General features: G+C 34.2%; 2 long non-coding RNA genes across 2 annotated transcripts; both read right to left on the bottom strand.

Annotated features, from left to right (window-relative positions):
• Positions 1-2,991: 2,991 nt before the first annotated feature.
• Positions 2,992-11,103, bottom strand: LOC127847327 (uncharacterized). Its single transcript, XR_008033927.1, has 4 exons — positions 9,780-11,103; positions 8,438-8,534; positions 3,494-4,669; positions 2,992-3,377 (listed from the first exon to the last, which is right to left on the bottom strand). It is a non-coding gene; the product is annotated as an uncharacterized LOC127847327 (long non-coding RNA).
• A 1,754-nt stretch (positions 11,104-12,857) lies between these two features.
• Positions 12,858-19,154, bottom strand: LOC127847326 (uncharacterized). Its single transcript, XR_008033926.1, has 6 exons — positions 18,993-19,154; positions 16,186-16,324; positions 15,335-15,478; positions 13,781-13,869; positions 13,467-13,535; positions 12,858-13,066 (listed from the first exon to the last, which is right to left on the bottom strand). It is a non-coding gene; the product is annotated as an uncharacterized LOC127847326 (long non-coding RNA).
• Between the last annotated feature and the right edge of the window lie 580 nt (positions 19,155-19,734).

Here is a 19,734-nt window from a genome sequence, read left to right as displayed (position 1 = left end):
TAGTATGAATCAGGGAAAATGTTCAATACATGTTCGTCAAGTGTCTTCCTAGATTAGCTTATGCAGTCTGCACAGATTAAACAGCAACAACACTTTCTGCCTAGACTAGATTTTCGCTAAAAAGGGACTTATTTCAAACAAAAAAGACAATAAGTGGAAAGTGTAATCACTGATAAGCTTATACAAACTGTACAGACTAATCTGGGATGACACGATAGGTACATGCATAAAGACTTGATATTCGAGGCAACAACCTGGTTACCTGGTGAACAGGGAGAAATACAACTAAAACAAGTCAACCCGTAAACGCCTGCAACACCGCGACAAATAACATCATCTCATAGCAAGTCATCGGGACTGTAGATTACCAGATTTATTCGTGAATGGAAACCCTAACTAACCCTTATGAAATCTGTACTTTTTTTTATAATACTTACGAAATCAAAATCTCATGTTTGCCCGTACATGCTTATGAAAAAGGCTTTTATATGCATTTTAAATAAGAAAACATAATTATTTCTTCATATTGTAAGGTTCATGGGACAGAATACATGCACTAGAAAATGCAGACAATGTTTTATTAACAAAAATAATTAATTGGTATTTTTATGTTTTCAATCAGCAGAAAAAATGGGCACATGTATACCGCTGTTAACTATCATAATTCATAAAAATTGCAATTGCATCCCTTAGAATTTTTCGAAAATTGAAAGTTCAACAAGATAGCTATTAAGCCCTTACCAAAGTTTACTGAAAACTGTATGACTGTTAAAAATAAACAAAGTGATCTATTTATTGACCCACTAGATCCAGATCCAAACCTGGCATCAATCACGATCAACCACTGAAAAGGTTTTATCAATATTGAGTCATATATATGGTTTCTAGACTGGTTAACAAGGTTTTTTCTAGACTGGTTAACAAGTGTTTTTCTAGACTGGTTAACAAGTTGTTATTGTAGACTGGTAAACAAGGTTGTTTTCTAGATTTTTAAACAAGGTTTTTTCTAGCCTGGTTAACAAGGTTTTGTTTCTGAAACATTCAACCTAGTTTTTGGACACACATGACTCAAATTGATACTTGGCTTAGATATTGTCAAGATGAACATTCAGATATGTGGCCTCTTTATTGGTTAACGGGTTAAATTTTGACAACGTACAGATACAGTACACCCAATTGACATTGGCTGTGCATCGCTCAATATCAGTTTCTATCAGAGAATATCAGATAATATTAAATGACCCTCTTGTCAATAACTGCATACACTTCATATCAGTTTTTGCACCCTGTCCTTACAAAAATAAACTTCTGACCAATGGATTAGGTGTCATTTAAAGTTTCAGTTTACTGATAATATGTTTAGAGTGTATCAGATTGGTCCAACTTTCCTCAGGACAGGTGTCATAAATGGTCAAATTTTTTCCGGACCTTTGTCCTAAAACTCGAAAATACGTTCAGACAGTTTTTTAACGTTTAATACTTATTGAATTACATTTTACTTCAAATAACACTGAAGTAAAGGGATGTTTCGGCAGTTGTTAAAGCAGTTTTGGTGATGTTTTTCAGAATAAAAGATATTTTTGAAAACAACAAAAGATGTGTTTGTCAGAAACACAGTGCGCCGCTTTGATTTTTTTACCTTTGATCTTGAAGGATGACCTTGACCTTTCACCACTCAAAATGTGCAGCTCCATGAGATACACATGCATGCCAAATATCAAGTTGCTACGTTCAATATTGCAAAAGTTATGAAGAAGGTCAGGGACCTATATGTGTTTGTATAGGTCCCTAAGATGGTTAAAGTTTTGGTTAAAGTTTTCGGACACTCTCTCACACACACATACAATGACAGACAGGCCAAAAACAATATACCCCCGATTTTTCGATCCGGGGACATAACAAATCTGCAAAAAATACATATAAATATTATTGGGAAAATGTAAGAATAAAAATAAAGGTTCACTGGCCTTGCTTTGATTTTATTTCCATTGCACAGCATGCACTATTATATTTAAAGTGATGAATTGAATATTATAAATCACCAATAAAATTCACTAGCTACTTGTCAGTAGTTGTTAAGCTTCATAACACAATTTAATAATGAACGAAAACAAAACATACTCATTCAATACATTTCATTTAATAAAATTGTGTTTTCATACATTCTATATGACCAATATCATAGATAAAACTCTAACTATTTCAGCCACTTACTCAGATTAAAACAGTTTTATATAATATTCTTTGCAAAACTTTTTTTTAATATACTTCTCTTTATGTTCTCATAATAAAACTTAAGCTGTACCCAAAAATCATATTTTACAAAATACCACAAGTTTGCCAAGTAAAATGCAAACTTTTGGTTACAAATCAGTTTGAAAATATAATAGTGTTTTGACGGTTACATAACATGTTGCAACAAAGAAACAAAAACTAAGCTTTCAAAATTGAATAACAACACGTTTTAAAGCTAAACTCCAGCCATTCTTACAATTCAGAAATAGTGTTTCCTTAATAATGTGTTTATTATAAATAAAGTACGACATCCGAATGTTTGTTTTGTGTTGTTTTGTATTTCCTTATCATAATTACATCCAAAAAACATAATACATATCTTCTGAAATAAATCCCCTTTCTTCAAAATGAATCTGTTCAAATACAGCATAGATAAAAAAAGTTCCTGAGTGTACCTCACAATATCAGCAAATTATTATAGTCTATAACTGGCAATATTGTTGAAATATCCTGATGTGTTAAGGTGTGTTTCACCAGTTTTATATATCGAGGTACTCGATATACAAAACTGGTGCAACATCCCATTAGTTTACCCGGCAGGCAGTGAACGGGGATGTTCGGTTCAAAATCAGACCAAGGAGTTCAGTTATTCAAGGTTATAGCAATTTTCTATCTACAGCTGTTTTCCGCGCCTCTAATGCCTCTTCAAATGGGAAGTCCTTTCTAGGCTTAGCATTAATCTTTATGATCATTAACATGTCCTGGTCGTCAGGATTAAGCCCTGTTAGAATTTGATTTTGTACCGAAAGACCCCGTTCACAGCCTGTCGTGTTTACTGGACAAAGGATTGCAAGACTTGCCATCTTCAACAAGTTAGGATGTTGTTCACTGTGAAACTTTTTTATTAGATGCCAAAGTGTAAAAAGAGAATCTACAGAATACATTTCTGCTTTCACCAGTGTCTTAACTTCATTCCACTCCTTTTTCGTGGCCTCTGGGTTTTCAAGTTTTCCTCAAGAAAGTGATGGACAAGAGTATCAATCTTTTCGTCTCCCCATGTCTTCAGGCCAGCATCACACAGCAGTGTAATTAACCTCATTAAGAGAGCCCCAAATGATGACAACATATCTTTATATGGAAACCTGAAATGATATGACAGACAATAGTTAGTGGTTTGACATTTTATCCGCCTTACCAGGTACCAAATACATGCTACTACATTATCATTGAGCACACTGGATGGTAAACAATAAAGTACCTTTTCTCTATATAGTTGATAGTGCAGTAATGAATTTCTCTTTAGCACTAGCTATATCAGTCTTGGGGCACATGGCGATGGTGTGCTCCTTAAAACCAGCATCTGTGATGACCTGTGACTGAGCCAACTTCATCTCATGGCAGCCTGGAGTGCTAATCAACTGCTGAAGGTCTGACAATGTCTGGTCAATTTTCATCTGGCAAAATATGTTTTGGTAACGAAAGCTCACAAGTATGATTTAATTTATGTGGGGCTTACAATGACCTGTCCATTAATAATAAACTAAAAGGCACACACACAAAAATGAGTGGACACAAGTTAAGACACTGATTAAGGCAGAAATATATCATCATAGCGCTTTCTGATAATCCTGCATTTTCACACAGCAATCAGAGATGACCCAGATCAGACAAATCTGAACAGGGTCTGCCTTGTTTGCATATTGAATTTAGTAAACAATTTAGTCTTGTAACTTAAATTCATAAATAGTCCAACTCCCTATGTTACAAAAAAAGATTTTCTTCATGAATAATAAATTCAGATGGTGTTAAAAGTTAACATAAATATAGAACATGTTAAGGCTTAAATACTTATTTTTATATTGTTAACTACTTAAACCACGTGGTGCTCATTAATGATTGAAGTTGCTGGTACAATACTTTTAAATGTTAAATATTAATATGTATGTAAAAAAATAATATGAAATTATCTATATTAGAGACTTAAAAATCTAATTTATTACAAATACGTTATTTCAAGACATCCCATACACCATCAGTTACTATTGTGTAACCATTATATCTGAACCGACTATTCGATTATTCTGGGTGTATGGAAATTACTTTGGGTGTATGGAAAATACACAATGGGCCGCTCTAAGCTAATTTGGTCAGGTAATTTTTGTAGGAGCTGAAATATTGAGTATGTCTATCAGCTCCCGAACAATATCAAATCTTCGTTATAAGAGTATGCACATTATCCTCCCCAAACTGAGGGTTAAGTCAGACCAAATTGAGAACGATGGTGTAACTATTCTTATCTTAAATTTGAGAAAAAATGAGTTAAAACATTGACTCAATTATGTTCTTCTTTTGTATGTTTGTTCCTGTATTCTATCAGTAGCTTCACAGCATCAAGGTGACCTTCACTGCATGCCCAGTGAAAAGCAGTCATTCCCTGCAAGAATATGTTCCGTAGTTTATAAAAAATTCCAAATAAAGGGAAAGTGTCTGTGATGAGCATTCATTGCGTGCAAAGAATATGGTCAAACGTGTCTGCTAGTTGTTTACAAAAATATTCATATCTTATATATGAGCCTCATTCTGGGAAAACGGGGCTTAATGCATGTGAGAAAGTCTTGGATTAGCATGTGCAGTCCACACAGGCTAATATGGGATGACACTTCACGCACACAATTCAAAGTTTTCCCAGAACTAGATGAGCTTTACTGCAGGCCAAGAGAAGGGCAGTCATTAAATACAAAGAATATGGTCAGAAATTTGGTGCCGTAGTATGACAGACTATATATGACTATATATACTTGCTCTGGGAAATGGGACTTAATGCAAGTGCTTAAAGGGGCCGTCCAACAGATAAAGCGTCGTATCGACGCGATTAGATATTTTGCGAAACTACGAGGATTGCTTAGAAAGCTAAACAATACATCCGCTTTAAATGTGAGCATGGATGGTCGAGTCGTCTAGGCGGGAGGCTTTTTACTCCAGGAATACAGGGTTTAAAGCATTTAATGACAAGCTTCAATACATGCCAAAATCTGTTGGATTTAAGGTGTCCTCCAAGATTAGCCTGTGCAGTCCACATAGACTGAATTTTTCTTTTAAAATAGACTTCCTTAAAACCAAAGTTCCATAAAAACAGAAAGAGTTGTCCCTGATAAGTCTGTGCAGACTGCACAGGCTAAGCTGGGATGGCACTTCATGCATATGCATAAAGCCAAGTATTCACATAATATACTTGCATTCCATTAAACTGGCGTAACCCCTAATACATTGCATTAACATTTTGGCTTAAACACCTAATTCATTGCATTACCTTTTCTGGCTTAACCCTTATGCATCGCATTAACATTTCTGGCTTAATCTGCAAATGAGTTACATTATTATTTCTTGCTTAACCCCCTAATAAAATGCATTAACATTTCTGGCTTAAACCCATAATGAATTGCATTAACATTTCTGGCTTAAACCCATAATGAATTGCATTAACAGTTCTGGCTTGAACCCTTAATGAATTGCATTAACAGTTCTGGCTAAAACCCTTAATGAATTGAATTAACAGTTCTGGCTTAAACCCTTAATGCCATTGCATTAACATTTCTGGCTTAAACCCTTAATGCATTCCATTAACATTTCAAGAAGGTGCATTCGGCTTAAATCATGTTTGTTTTATCTTTAGCTGTAAATTGTATGAATTGTTTTGTATTGTATGCACAATTGGTAACTTGCCATAAAAACAAGTACAAGTAAGAGTAAAAATTTGGAGAACAATTTAAAATATGCATAAATATGCCCAAAAATAGTTTGTGGTTGTTGAAATACAGAAAATTAGACTTATATCCTCAAAGCAATTTTGATGAAAAAATCAGGAGCAAATGTAGATGTTGTCATCCTATCTTCCTTATTCTGATCATCAGTTTCCAAACCGAACCATGTGAGATCATGCTAGAAAATTTATATTTTCCGTGTGTGATAAATTCACAAAATGAATATAAAACTTTAGCTACAAGCATGTGACACTAAAAACTAAAAGCATCACACTCTTAAGCCAGTATTACCCAGAGCATGACTGTTCGCCTGTGACATTTAAAACCATGGTGCACAGTAAGCCTGTGACATTCAAAACCATGGTGCACAGTAAGCCTGTGACATTCAAAACCATGGTTCATAGTAAGCCTGTGACATTCAAAACCATGGTTCACAGTAAGCCTGTGATGTTTAAAGTCATGGTTTACATAAACCTGTGACATTCAAATCCATGATTGGCAATAAGCCTGTGACATTTAAAGCCATGTTTCACAGTAAACCTGTGACATTCAAAACCATGGTTCACAGTAAGCCTGTGACATTTAAAGCCATGGTTCACAGTAATCCTGCGACATTCAAAACCATGGTTCACAGTAAGCCTGTGACATTCACAACCATGGTTCACAGTTAGCCTATGGCTTCACAACCATGGATCACAGTAAGCCTGTGAAATTTAAAGCCATGGTTCACAATAAGACTGTGACATTAAAAACCATGGTTCATAGTAAGCCTGTGACATTTAAAGTCATGGTTCACAGTAAGCCTGTTGCATTCAAAACCATGGTTAACAGTAAGCCTGTGACGTTTTTAGCCATGGTTCACATAAACCTGTGACATTCAAAACCATGATTGACAGTACGCCTGTGACATTAAAAACCATGTTTCACAGTAAACCTGTGACATTCAAAACCATGGATCACAGTAAGCCTGTGGCGTTTTAAGCCATGGTTCACATAAACCTGTGACATTCAAAACCATGATTGACAGTACGCCTGTGACATTCAAAACCATGTTTCACAGTAAACCTGTGACATTCAAAACTATGGTTCACAGTAAGCCTGTGACATTTAAAGCCATGGTTTACAGTAAGCCTGTGACATTCAAAACCATGGTTCAGAGTAAGCTTGTGACATTGCAAACCATGGTTGACAGTAAGCATGTGACCTTCAAAACCATGCATTACAGTACGCCTGTGACATTTAAAGCCATGGTTCATAGTAAGACTGTGCAATTCAAAACCATGGTTCACAGTAAGCCTAAGACCTTCGTAATCATTGTTCACAGTAAGCCTGTGACATTCACAACCATGGTTCACAGTAAGCCTGTGACTTTCAAAACCATGGTTCACAGTAAGCCTGTGACCTTCAAAACCATGGAACACAGTAGCATGTGACATTTAAAGCCATGGTTCATAGTAGGACGGTGACATTAAAAACCATTGTTCACATTAAGCCTATGACATTCAAAACCATGGTTCACAGTAAGCCTTTGACATTGAAAACCACGGTTCACAGCATGCCTGTGTCATTCAAAATCATGTTTCACAGTAAACCTGTGACATTCAAAACCACAGTTCACAGCAAGCCTGTAACATTCTAAACCACGGTTCACAGTAAGCCTCTTACATTCAAAACCACAGGTCACAGTAAGCCTGTTGACATTCAAAACCAGTTCACAGTAAGCCTGTGAAATTTAAAACCCTGATTCACAGTAAGCCTGTGGCATTCAAAACCATGATTCACAGTAAGCCTGTGACATTCGAAACCATGGTTCACAGTGAGCCTGTGACATTCAAAACCATGGTTCACAGTAAGCCTGTGACATTCAAAACCATGGTTCACAGTAAGGCTGTAACATTAAAAACCATGATTCAAAGCACACAAATTTAAGCCTGTTGCATAGAAAGCTAGTTCCTGACGGTCTTTGTGGTGTAGTGGATATGGTGTCAGCCTAGCTTTTGGGAGGTCAAGGGTTTGGTCCCTATAGCGGGAGCGTTCTATAGATCTCCATCAAAGAAACCAAGTGCTAGTTTTACCCAGGAAACGGACTCGAGAGCGTTTTAATAAGCCTCAGGCCTGTGATGCAATCAAGCAATAGTGTCCCCTACCTGCTCCACCATTGTCCGAAATTCCACCATTGTCAGATTTTTTATATATTTGTTTCCATAGCAACCATAATTTTTGACGTAGGAACAAAATGAAATGACATGCATAATGCCCATATTGCCCTCTATCCAAGTTTCATGAAAAAATATTACGAACTTTAAAAGTTATCGCAGGATCCAGAAAAGTGTGACTGACTGACTGACAGACAGAGCGCAAACCAAAAGTCCCCTCCAGTGAAACCGGTAGGGGACAATAAACAGAATTTAACATAACGACCACTTTTCTCACTAGCTTACCTCACAGTCATTGGCGTTAGGGTCTGCCTCGTGCTCAAGGAGTACAGACATACTTTTGACGTAACCCCCGTAGGCCGCACACTGTATTGGAGTTCGACTGTAGAGAACACATCAGTACATTGTAGGTTCTAGGCTGAGTTGTTTAAAAGGTTATCGATTCATAAATAAAATTAATGGTTAATTTTAAAGTAAAACACACATAGATTTGATAACCCTTGGCAAATTTATAGCTGATAAAAAAATGCACCAAGTACTGTAAAATCATAATATTCGTGGGTTGACAGGAAAATGACCAATGCAAATTCCTCTTCTTTTTTCACAAAATAAGAAATCCACCATACTTTGTACATGCCACACACTATGCTTAAAATCAGAAAGTAGTTAAGCAGCCTAGCATTCCGACATGTCCTTGATATTTCGGTCGACGCAGTACTTTCAACAAACATTACACATACCAAATAATCTAGCTTATATCATAAGGCATTTTAAGGGGCCTGCTCTGAATAAAGGCTGTAATTTTGATCCACAATTAAACAAATTCATGTATTACAGGAAACCATGAATAAAGCGCACTAAATTTTTTAACACCAAAATGAAGTTAAAAAACAAGAGCACAGCATAACGGGTGCCACGCTCAGCTGCAAAAGCTTGTCAGATTTTTTACTAGAGGTCTTAGTGACCTTGACCTTTGACCTAGTGACCCAAAATGGGTGTGGCGTGTAGAACTCATCAAGGTGCATCTACATATGAAGTTTCAAAGTTGTAGGTGGAAGCACTTTGATTTTAGAGGCAATGTTAAGGTTTTTGTATAAGTTTTATATTAGAAGTCACAGTGACCTTGACCTTTGACCTAGTGACCCAAAAATGGGTGTGGCATGTAGAACTCATCAAGGTGCAACTACATATGAAGTTTCAAAGTTGAAGGTGGAAGCAATTTGATTTTAGAGCCTATTTTAAAGTTTGATATAAGAGGTCACAGTGACCTTGACCTTTAACCTAGTGACCCAAAAATGTGTGACGTGTAGAACTCATCAAGGTGCATCTACATATGAAGTTTCAAAGTTGTAGGTGGAAGCACTTTGATTTAAAAGCCAATGTTAAGGTTTTAGCACGACGCATACGGCGGGCGGCGGACGAGCTGGCTATGACAATAGCTCGGGTATTTTCCGAAAACAGCCTCGCTAAAAATTAAGTAAAGCAAACCGTAAAATCAACCACAATTTTACTATTGCAAAATTGTATTGAAGTATAAGCTCACCAACTTTTTAAATTAAAATTCTGGGTTATAAAATCAAACATTGAATAAACCATATGAAGAAGCCAATCTCAGAAAGTACTTTACCCTGAGGAGTCCTTGATATTTGGGTCGACACCGTATTTCATTAGGGTCTGGCAGATGTAGGCGTGGCCTCCCAATGCAGCCATGGGGAATAGAAAATGGGCATGTGGGGAATAGAAAATAAACATCTGGGGAATAGAAAACAAACCCATGGGGAATAGAAAATAAACATCTGGGGAATTCAAAACAAACAGGTGGAAAATAAAAAATAAATACCTAGGGAATATACAATAAACTGTGGACCAACATAAGTTTAAACATATTTATTTAAGCTCAATTGCATCGAACATTGAGAGCCTTAGGCTTATTTTAATGTACCCAAGATTCCTGGGTAGAATCAGTACTTGGTATCTTTGTTGGAGAGCTAAAGAATACCTCCACACTTGGAGTCAAACCGTGACATTCCTTTCACTAGCCAGACACCATACTCACTATGCCACTGCGACCTAAACCGGCATTGACCTAGTATTGTCCTATCGGGGCGACCTAAATCATTATTGACCTATTCTTGTCCTTTTCAAGGCAACCTAAATCATAATTGACCTATTCTTGTCCTATCGGGGCGACCTAAACCAGAATTGACGTATTCTTGTCCTATCAGGGAAACCTAAACCATAATTGACCTATTCTTGTCCTATCGGAGTGACCTAAATCATAATTGACATATTCTTTTCCAATCAGGGTAACCTAAAGCATAATTGACCTATTCTTGTCCTATCGGGGTGACCTAAACCATAATTGACCTATTCTTGTTCTATCGGGTTGACCTTAACCATAATTGACCTATTCTCGTCCTATCAGGGCGACCTTAACCACAAATGACCTATTCTTGTCCTATCGGGGCGACCTAAACCATAATTGACCTATTCTTGTCCTATCGGGGTTACCTAACGCATAATTGACCTATTCTTGTCTTTTTGGGGCGACCTTAACCAGAATTGACATATTCTTGTCCTATCAAGGCGACCTCAACCATAATTGACCTTTTCTTGTCCTATCGGAGTGACCTAAACCATAATTTACCTATTCTTGTCCTATCAGGGCAACCTAAACCATTATTGACCTATTATTGTCCTATCGGGGTGACCTAAACCATAATTGACCTATTCCTGTCCTATCAAGGCGACCTTAACCGCCATTGACCTATTCTTGTCCTATCGGGGCGACCTAAACCAAAATTGACCTATTCTTGTCCTATCTATATTTTTAATATGTGTGACACAAATTTGATACTGTCTGCGTCAATACTAGTACAAATAATTGTTTTCACTATTTACATGGACTTTTTACCAATTGATAATAGTTATTGCCATTTGCTATATTTAAACCTTGTCTTAAAACAATCTTGAAAATTGTAAGTGGAATTAACCCAATTATGTCTAGCGTCTAGAAAAAAGGCCTTGGCAAACAGCATAGACCCACATGCGATGCCGCATCATAGACGCCCTATGATGCGGCATCCCATCAGGGTCTGCGCTGTTTGCTTAGAGGAATTTCTGTAAGAAATATTCTAAATATAGAAATAAATGTACTAAACATCCCTAATTTTGGAAATAAATTGATCCAATTAAGAAGGATGGGTGAGTCCACTAGGCATAAATGGGTTAATTATATTATAAGAATATTTAACCAAACCAGCGACTCCCTATGACAAAGCAGCACAAGAGGAATATTTCAGGCATGACAAGGACAGTTTTATAATTTTAAGATCTTATTTAAGTAATAAGTTGATATGTATATGCTTAATTTTTCATGACAAGTTCATTGATTAAAGCTATATTGGGAGTCCATACTTGGCATTGTGCAGTTTAAAATACCCATGCTATCTAGTTCACTTAAACCGACCATTATCCTCGTTGCTTTATTGATTAAACACAGCATTCTGTAGCAAGGACAACTCATTTTATAAAATTTTAAACACTTTGTGATACTTATACATATTCTTTAAAAAAAACACTTAAACAAAATTAAAACTCTTTATTTGATTAAAAAATGTTGCCTAATAAGCAAGATATTGATATTTCAAAAATCGGAACTAGAACTTCTTGTCTGTCAGTTTTTGACAATAAACACACTATCGTACTTCAACACATGAATTGAAGGATATTTGTGCATATAGTACCCACTGCTAACAATTGCATTTAACATGTTATTTTACAAGCTAAAACTGTATCAGTTTCTAAATATTTTCTTTGTAATTGTTCATTAACTTGTAGGTGTAGATCGCCTGATCACCCGAGTATTTCACATTATACCATGACGGGTATTCAGGAACCTGAAATGAACAGTGTATTGTTTTTGTTTCACAATGACATACATGTTAATGATGTTTTAATGGACACAACTTGTTGGCTTGAATGTTGAATACATTTAGAAGATTATATAAAAAGAATATAGTATAATTATTTACATGTATTGTATCATATTATTTGTTCAGTTCTGTTAATAATACAATGCCTATGAAATAATAACATGATATTTAATATACAAATATGAGTATCTCATATATTACTTATATATTTTACTGAACATATTGAATATATATTGATAAAAAACTTAAAATTAGAGCTTAAATTACTGAATTCTTATGTATCTTTCTTTTCCTTTTTGTAGATAAATGAATACACACAGCTTAACTTCATTGGTGTGTTCAGTGAAAGAAGCGTTTTTTTCAATCCAAATTATAAACACGTTTGTAGTGTTAACAGAACATGTTTAGATGTTTTGAGAAATGTTACTCTGCTTAAAATGGACTATACTATAGTACTAGAATGTTAAAAATGCATTTAGCATTATACTAGTGAATATTAGTGAATACCTTATGGGATAATGAGAATACAATTTATCTATGAAAAGTTGTACGGAAATTAATTGGAAATTTCATATAAATTCAAACAATGTTCTCTAAACAAAAATTACTAATGCCAATTCTATAATATATGATTGTGCTAGTGAAGTATGATATGTATATATCATACAATCTTTGTCAAATATACGTTTAATATACTCTTCATTTGGATCAATATTCTAATTTTTTTACTCAGTCATAAGTAAGAAACATTTTAGAATTCATTAACGGTATGTACCTGACAATATAATTATTTACTTGCCTCATTCTAGTGAGCAAGTGTTTATTTTAAAGACTGCATGCTGTACAATTAATTAGTAAAGTGTTTAAAGCATGGTAACACTGAAGTGACCTTTATGTCAGACCGCATATTAAATATCTACTGGTACTGCAGGAATTTCGCTTTTCTGTCGCTTCCTAAAATCCGGGCTTGATGGATACCCTTATGAAAAAAACAAAACAACATTTTACGACACAGTACCATACAAGATTTAGCAATCCCAAATTAATTTCTTAAAAAAAATCAATTAAATTATTCAGAATTAAAACTGAACTGAATATCTTGCTCTGGCAATCATTCATAAAAAATATCTGATTCGATAATTCACATGAATTCTAATTCATATTGATATTTGCTGATTAGTGTTTATAACATTCAAATGCTTAAAAAATCTTTAAGTAGGATTTAAACTCTTAACACAATATATATAATGTCAAGGAATTATAACATAACGACGGAGTATGAAATAACATGGTTGAAACACTTGTTAATTTAATTCATTTTAAAATTGGCGAACTGGTACATGTTTAGTAGGCTAAAAATATAAGCTTTAAATTTTAACCTCTTCTTCCTAGTCCAAGTCCCCTTCTGTAATAGAAGAGTCAATGTGCAGCTCCGAGTCGGAATCAGACTGAAAAAGGTCCTCACTCATGACAATCTAAACACTTAATGACACATGCCAATAAACCTTAAGGGCATATCACTTCCTCAAATGGTTAAAAGTGGGTGGGGTAATTTAAACGAAAAATTTCATATATAAGCATTCTATATTAATTTTGGAACAATATGTACCAATACAATAACATATAGTTCAGTGATACATGCATCATTTGTAAATAAATCTTTCCAAAATAGTCAATAATGACATTTTTTCACCTCATAAACCACTTTCTTCTTGGGAGTTTTAAGTCCTTATTTTCTTCTTGTATTCATATATCCACTGACAGCAGCTGGAACCTATACCACTGTAGAAGATAATGTTAGAGTATTATTAAATATAACTCACTAGAAACACTTAAAAAAGTCTCCTTTATAAAGTCATTTTTTAAGAACAAAAGGTAAACAAATGGAGTCATAGTTCTCTTGAAAAAGTATGGTGGGCCAGAAATGACAAATTATCAAAAAGAAAAGAAATATACAGAAATGTGGAAAGCATTCCAATAAATTCCCTTTATAATGATTTATTTATATTAATAATAGTTTTATGTTTCCCACATAATACTGGGGGACATTTTTTTTGCCATGTTTTTTATTTCAAACAAACTTTAAAATTGGCCATAACTGTTGCAATATTGAATATAGCAACTTGCTATTTGGCATGCATGTGTATTTAATGGACCTGCACATTTTGATTGGTAAAACTTCAAGGTCAAGGTCATCATTCAATGTCAAAAGTTAAATATATTGGGGGACATAGTGTTTCACAAACACATCTTGATTTTTGTTTTTTACACTGTTTTCAACATGTGTCAATAAATGTTTAACTACAGCAATATAAACCTATTACATTATCTCTTAGTTGCAGGTTTTACTAAATTTTGTATTAATTTATACATGCTCTGAATGTATTAATTTTGTTATTCTACCATTTTTGCCTTCACACTACATATACACTAATTGTAATACATGTGCAATTAAAAAACATTGTACTTTATTTATATAGGGTTAACAGCACATTACTAGTATTTAAGTCATAATGAAATGCAAATTGATGATGAAAGAATACCCCACAAGATTAAGCATTGTAAGATACAATTAAGGTTGCTTCAGTGATGCCACAAATCCAACTTTGTCATACAAGGATTAAACAAGATATGTGTTAGTCAGAAATACAATGTCCCCTAATGCGTCGTGTTGAACCCATATATTTGACCTTTTAGCTTGAAGGATGACCTTGACTCAGACATATCACCAATCAAAATGTGCAGATCCATGATATACATATGCATTCCAAATATCAAGTTGCTATCTTCAATATTGCAAAAGTTATGGCCAATGTTAAAGTTTTCAGACGGACGGACATACTGACGGACATTTCAACTTCTATATGACACCCTACCGGTGGCGTACAAATTGATTATACAAAGATTTAAATCCATGCAGATAAAGACCATGTCACGTCAAGTGCCTTAAACACTTAAAATAAATATTGACATAAAGGAAAAATTGCTTTTTTAAATTATTTATACTTTTATTCCATTGATTACATGTAAGTATTGGATTGAAGCAACACTGGAGGCATTCAAATTCATCCAATTTTACTTCGTTCAGTGTTTCTTCAAACCATTGAGATGGCACTATTCATATATGCTTTTATTGTTTTATGTCATTTCATTTAATTTTGAGAAAAAGCACATTTCTGAAAGTTACATGCCAATTAACATTTTAATTATTAATATATCAATTTACCTAATGACAAATAAAAAATACCTTTTTCGCAATGTTTTCTAGTCTATATATCAACGAACTTCAACGAGCCTTCATCCACATCCCGTTGAAGCCCATTCACCATATATGGGCTGTCTTCTCCTTTATACAGGACTTCATGTACCGCTTGTGGATCACCGTCTTTTCCTCAAAAAATGCATTAAGTAGTTCAATCATTTTCCAAATACAAAAGGCATCTGAAGAATCTTGAGGATAGGTATTTGGAAAACAATTACACAAAATCAGCATTTGCTAATTCTTATTTTCTTATGGCTTTATATTTTACATAAAATTAATTCCTACTTGATACACTTTTGCAGCTTGATAACCTTCAATAAGTAACATAAAATTGCAAAACAGCCAATTATGAGAAAAGAAGAAATTGGGCATCATGAGTATTTAAAAACAATAAATCATCATTAAGAATTCCTACTTTGATCACAAACTTTAATAATATCATCTTTTTCAATATAAAAATTGATGGGAACAAAGATTTATTTTCATAAATACGCAGTTTATCATAAAGATTTTTTTATTTTGCATTCATTAGTTAAACATTTTGTAATATCCTTGTTTATAACAGGACAATTGGGAAATAAATGTGAAATTATTACAGTGGTATATAAAACATCATAATTACAAGCCTTAGTATACATATATGTGCTATATTAGCTTTTTAATACATCATTAGCCCTTTGAAAAGGTATTGAAAGAAGGAGATATTGGTCATTATGAAATATTTCTTTTTTAGTTACCATGCTTTCAAAAGTTGTAGATTTCAAGCCACATTAATTTGTATGCGGGCCAAAGAGTTAAATTAATTGATTAAACAATTATATATTTCTAATAATTACCTGATACTACATCTATCACTGTTCCAATATACCATTTGCTCTTATTGGTTTCCTTATCAACAATCCATTTGTGTCGAATCTGTCTACCAACAAACTTTGCTTTTCTGCATCGACAAGTCCTTTTATTGGTGCAAACTTCCTATAATAAATATTATTTATAAACAAGAGGGCCTAAAAGGCCCAAAGTCGCTCACGAGAGATTGAAAGAAACTGACCTAGCCTGTGCAGCCCAAAATGTCATTATAACAAATGTTCTAACCAATTTTCATGAATAGTGAACACTACGGCGGGCGCATTTTAAAACAGACCGGATACATTTTCGTACACATCCAAAGTATTATTATTCGACATTAAAACAAAAAAAATTGACCAAGTTTCATGAAGATTGGACAATACATGTGACATAAAAAGTGAAAACAAGTTTTTTCAATAGCCATATAAGGAAAAATGCCCCAACCCCAGGTGGCCATGTTTTTCAATCAACTGGAACAATTTTTGAACTCATCCGAGATACTGTTTGGACAATTCTTGTGAAAAACTTTCATGAAGACCGGACAATAAATGTGGCCTATATTGATAGCAATGTTTTACTTAAGCCATATATAGCCATATAAGGAAAAATGTCCCGCCCGCCATGTGTTTAAAACAACCGTAACTATTTCCAAACTCATGCAAGATATCATTGACACCAATCATCTGATAAATTTCATAAAGATTGAACATAAATGTGGCCTCTAGAGTGTTAGTTTCAACCTATTTATTTTAGCTCCAATGCATCGAAAGCCTAAGGCTGATATAAACGTTCTTGAGTCCATTTTCTGGGACTAGAACCAGTACTTGGTGTCTTTGAAGGACATGCGAAGAACGCCCCCATGCCGTTAATCAAATCTGTGACCCCCTGGTCACTTAGCGGACACCATATCCACTACACCACTGCGACCTAGAGTGTTAAAAAGGCAAATGTTGACAACGCACGCCCCACAACAGACAAAAAGCGATCACAAAAACTCACCATGAGCATATTGTGCTCAGATGAGATAAAAAAAATGTATACATGAATAATCAGACTACATGCATGTTCAATTAACATGAAATTCTATTTTCTATCAACATAACAATTAATTGCCATATAAACAAAGTTTGACGGAAGGACAGACAGACAGACAGACAGACGGACCGATCACTATATGCCCTCTTTCGAGGGCATAAACAAATACATAGAGGATATAATTTTATTAAGGTTTTTAATATCAACTATTGTTCCTGCCTACTAACCAGTAGATATTGCTAATTTCAGGAATGGTTTACTATTGACTTAGAAGTCATATCACACAGGAGACATTTAAATGAGCCTTGTTCTGAGAAAACTGTGCATAATGCATTTGCTAAAAGTGTTTTTCCCAGATTAGCCTGTGCAGTACACACAGGCTTATCAGGGACAACACTTTCCATCTCATTTGGATTTTTGCTAGGAAGAGAATGCATTTAAACAAATAATGTCATACAATTGGAAAGTGTTGTCCCTGATTAGCCTGTGCTAACTGCACAGGCTAACCTGGTACGACACTTTACGCACATGCATTATGCCCAGTTTTTTCAGAAGGCGACTCAAATGGAAATTGAGAAATTGATATTGCTCTAATAAGCCCAGAGTTGTTTTGTCATAGATCTATCCTTATACCATATTGCTCAACCTAAACGATTAAGAAAATGGGCTGTTAGTTGTAGTGCATTCAACTCACTGTGACCTTGACCTTTGACCTGAAAATCAAAAGGGGTCATTTGCCAGTCATGATCAATGTACCTATGAAGTTTCATGATCCTAGGCCTCAGCGTTCTCGAGTTATCATACGGAAACCATTTGGTGGACGGACAGACAGACCTACGCACAGAAGGACCGACATGTGTTAAACAATATATCCCCTCTTCTTCGAAGGGGGCATAAATATAATGAGTAATGACTTATACAGACATCTTCATACAGCGATAACCATGATTACTTTCATCATTTCTGTACAGGAAAACAAGAGCTTTGTTTGCGAAACACAATGTCCCCTAGGCCCTACTGCGCTTTGAACCCATATATTTTACCTTCGACCTTGACATTGACCTTTCAACACTCAAAATGTGCAGAAGCTCCATGACATACACATGCATGCCAGATATAAAGTTACTATATTAATTATTTCAAAATTCATAAACAAGGACATGTTAAGCTTTTGTACTGACACACATACAATGACAGACAGACAGGCCAAAAACATTATACTCCTAATCAATCGATCCGGGGGCATAAAAAAGCTATTTTGCTGTAAGTTATTATCTTAGCAAGATGAGTTAATAAGAACAAACAATAACAGTAATTTAGATGATTATTTGACTTAGTTACAAGGAAAATCTACAATCCACATTTAAATATGCCTACACTTATACTAATTTTTCACTTTAAAGTTTGCATATGAGGAATTTAATTCATTTTTATAAAAATGCATATATCAATTTACTTTTGATGTTTTACAAGTAATTTGCCATTTAAAACATAGTGACAAAAATATAAATTTGTCATTATGAACTATTTATCGTTTAGTCATTAGGTTTTCAAATGTTGTCGGTTGCAAGATACAAATGATAATATCTAATGTAACTTCTTTTAAAGCGTGGATGGTAATTAAGTTTGTTCAATGTACATTATTAAATATTTCACTATGTTACTAAAATTACTTTGAAAGCATCAGCAAAATTACAAAAACTTTATTAAAAACTTGTTTTGTCAATAATGGTAAATCGTAAATATATATATTCTATACCTTTGGTGTTGAATTGTTATTGACATCAGTCAATGTTTCATCGCATAGATGGGATGGATCCGCTGTTTGATCATCTACATGTACTACCAATTTTGAAGGTTTTACTAATGGCTTGGAAACCCGTGTACATTTTGTCTTCGTCACTTCAACTCGTTGATTAGGAATGAACTGAAATGAAGTAAATATACATTTATTAAGTTATCTCTTGAAGTACTGTATTACATAATGTTTACCCTTTTCATGTTCCCGAATTCTGCATAAAACTAAACCATAAAGATGAAATCATATATGAAATATTTCATATATTTTAATTAAAATCATTACATAAAAATGTGAAAGTGTGTACTATTATAAAATTCACCATATGTTGCATTGTTTTCAAATTTATTTTTCTTTAAATATGTCAGAATGTATTTGTATTAGGAAAAAAAATAATTATAAAATTGATGTCAGTGCATAACCCAGAAAGGGTTATTTAAATTTATATATATATATATATATATATATATATATATATATATATATATATATATATATATATATACAATTTAAGGTAAAATTGTGATGGACATACATTTGTTACAAATCATCAGACTAGGACAAGCTGATAGTATCATGGTTGTCTAATTCCAGTATATGTTCCCATTCTTGGGAGGGCTAATTCAGGAAGCATAAACTTCATATAGAAGGCTAGCAATTTGGGTAACATTTCCGTCTCCCATAATTTACAGTTCCTTTGTAT

The sequence above is a fragment of the Dreissena polymorpha genome, chromosome 10, assembly GCF_020536995.1.
Source record: "Dreissena polymorpha isolate Duluth1 chromosome 10, UMN_Dpol_1.0, whole genome shotgun sequence".
NCBI classification, from domain to species: Eukaryota; Metazoa; Mollusca; class Bivalvia; order Myida; family Dreissenidae; genus Dreissena; species Dreissena polymorpha.
Note: the sequence above shows the minus strand (reverse complement) of the source record. Positions and strands in the feature narration are given on the sequence as shown.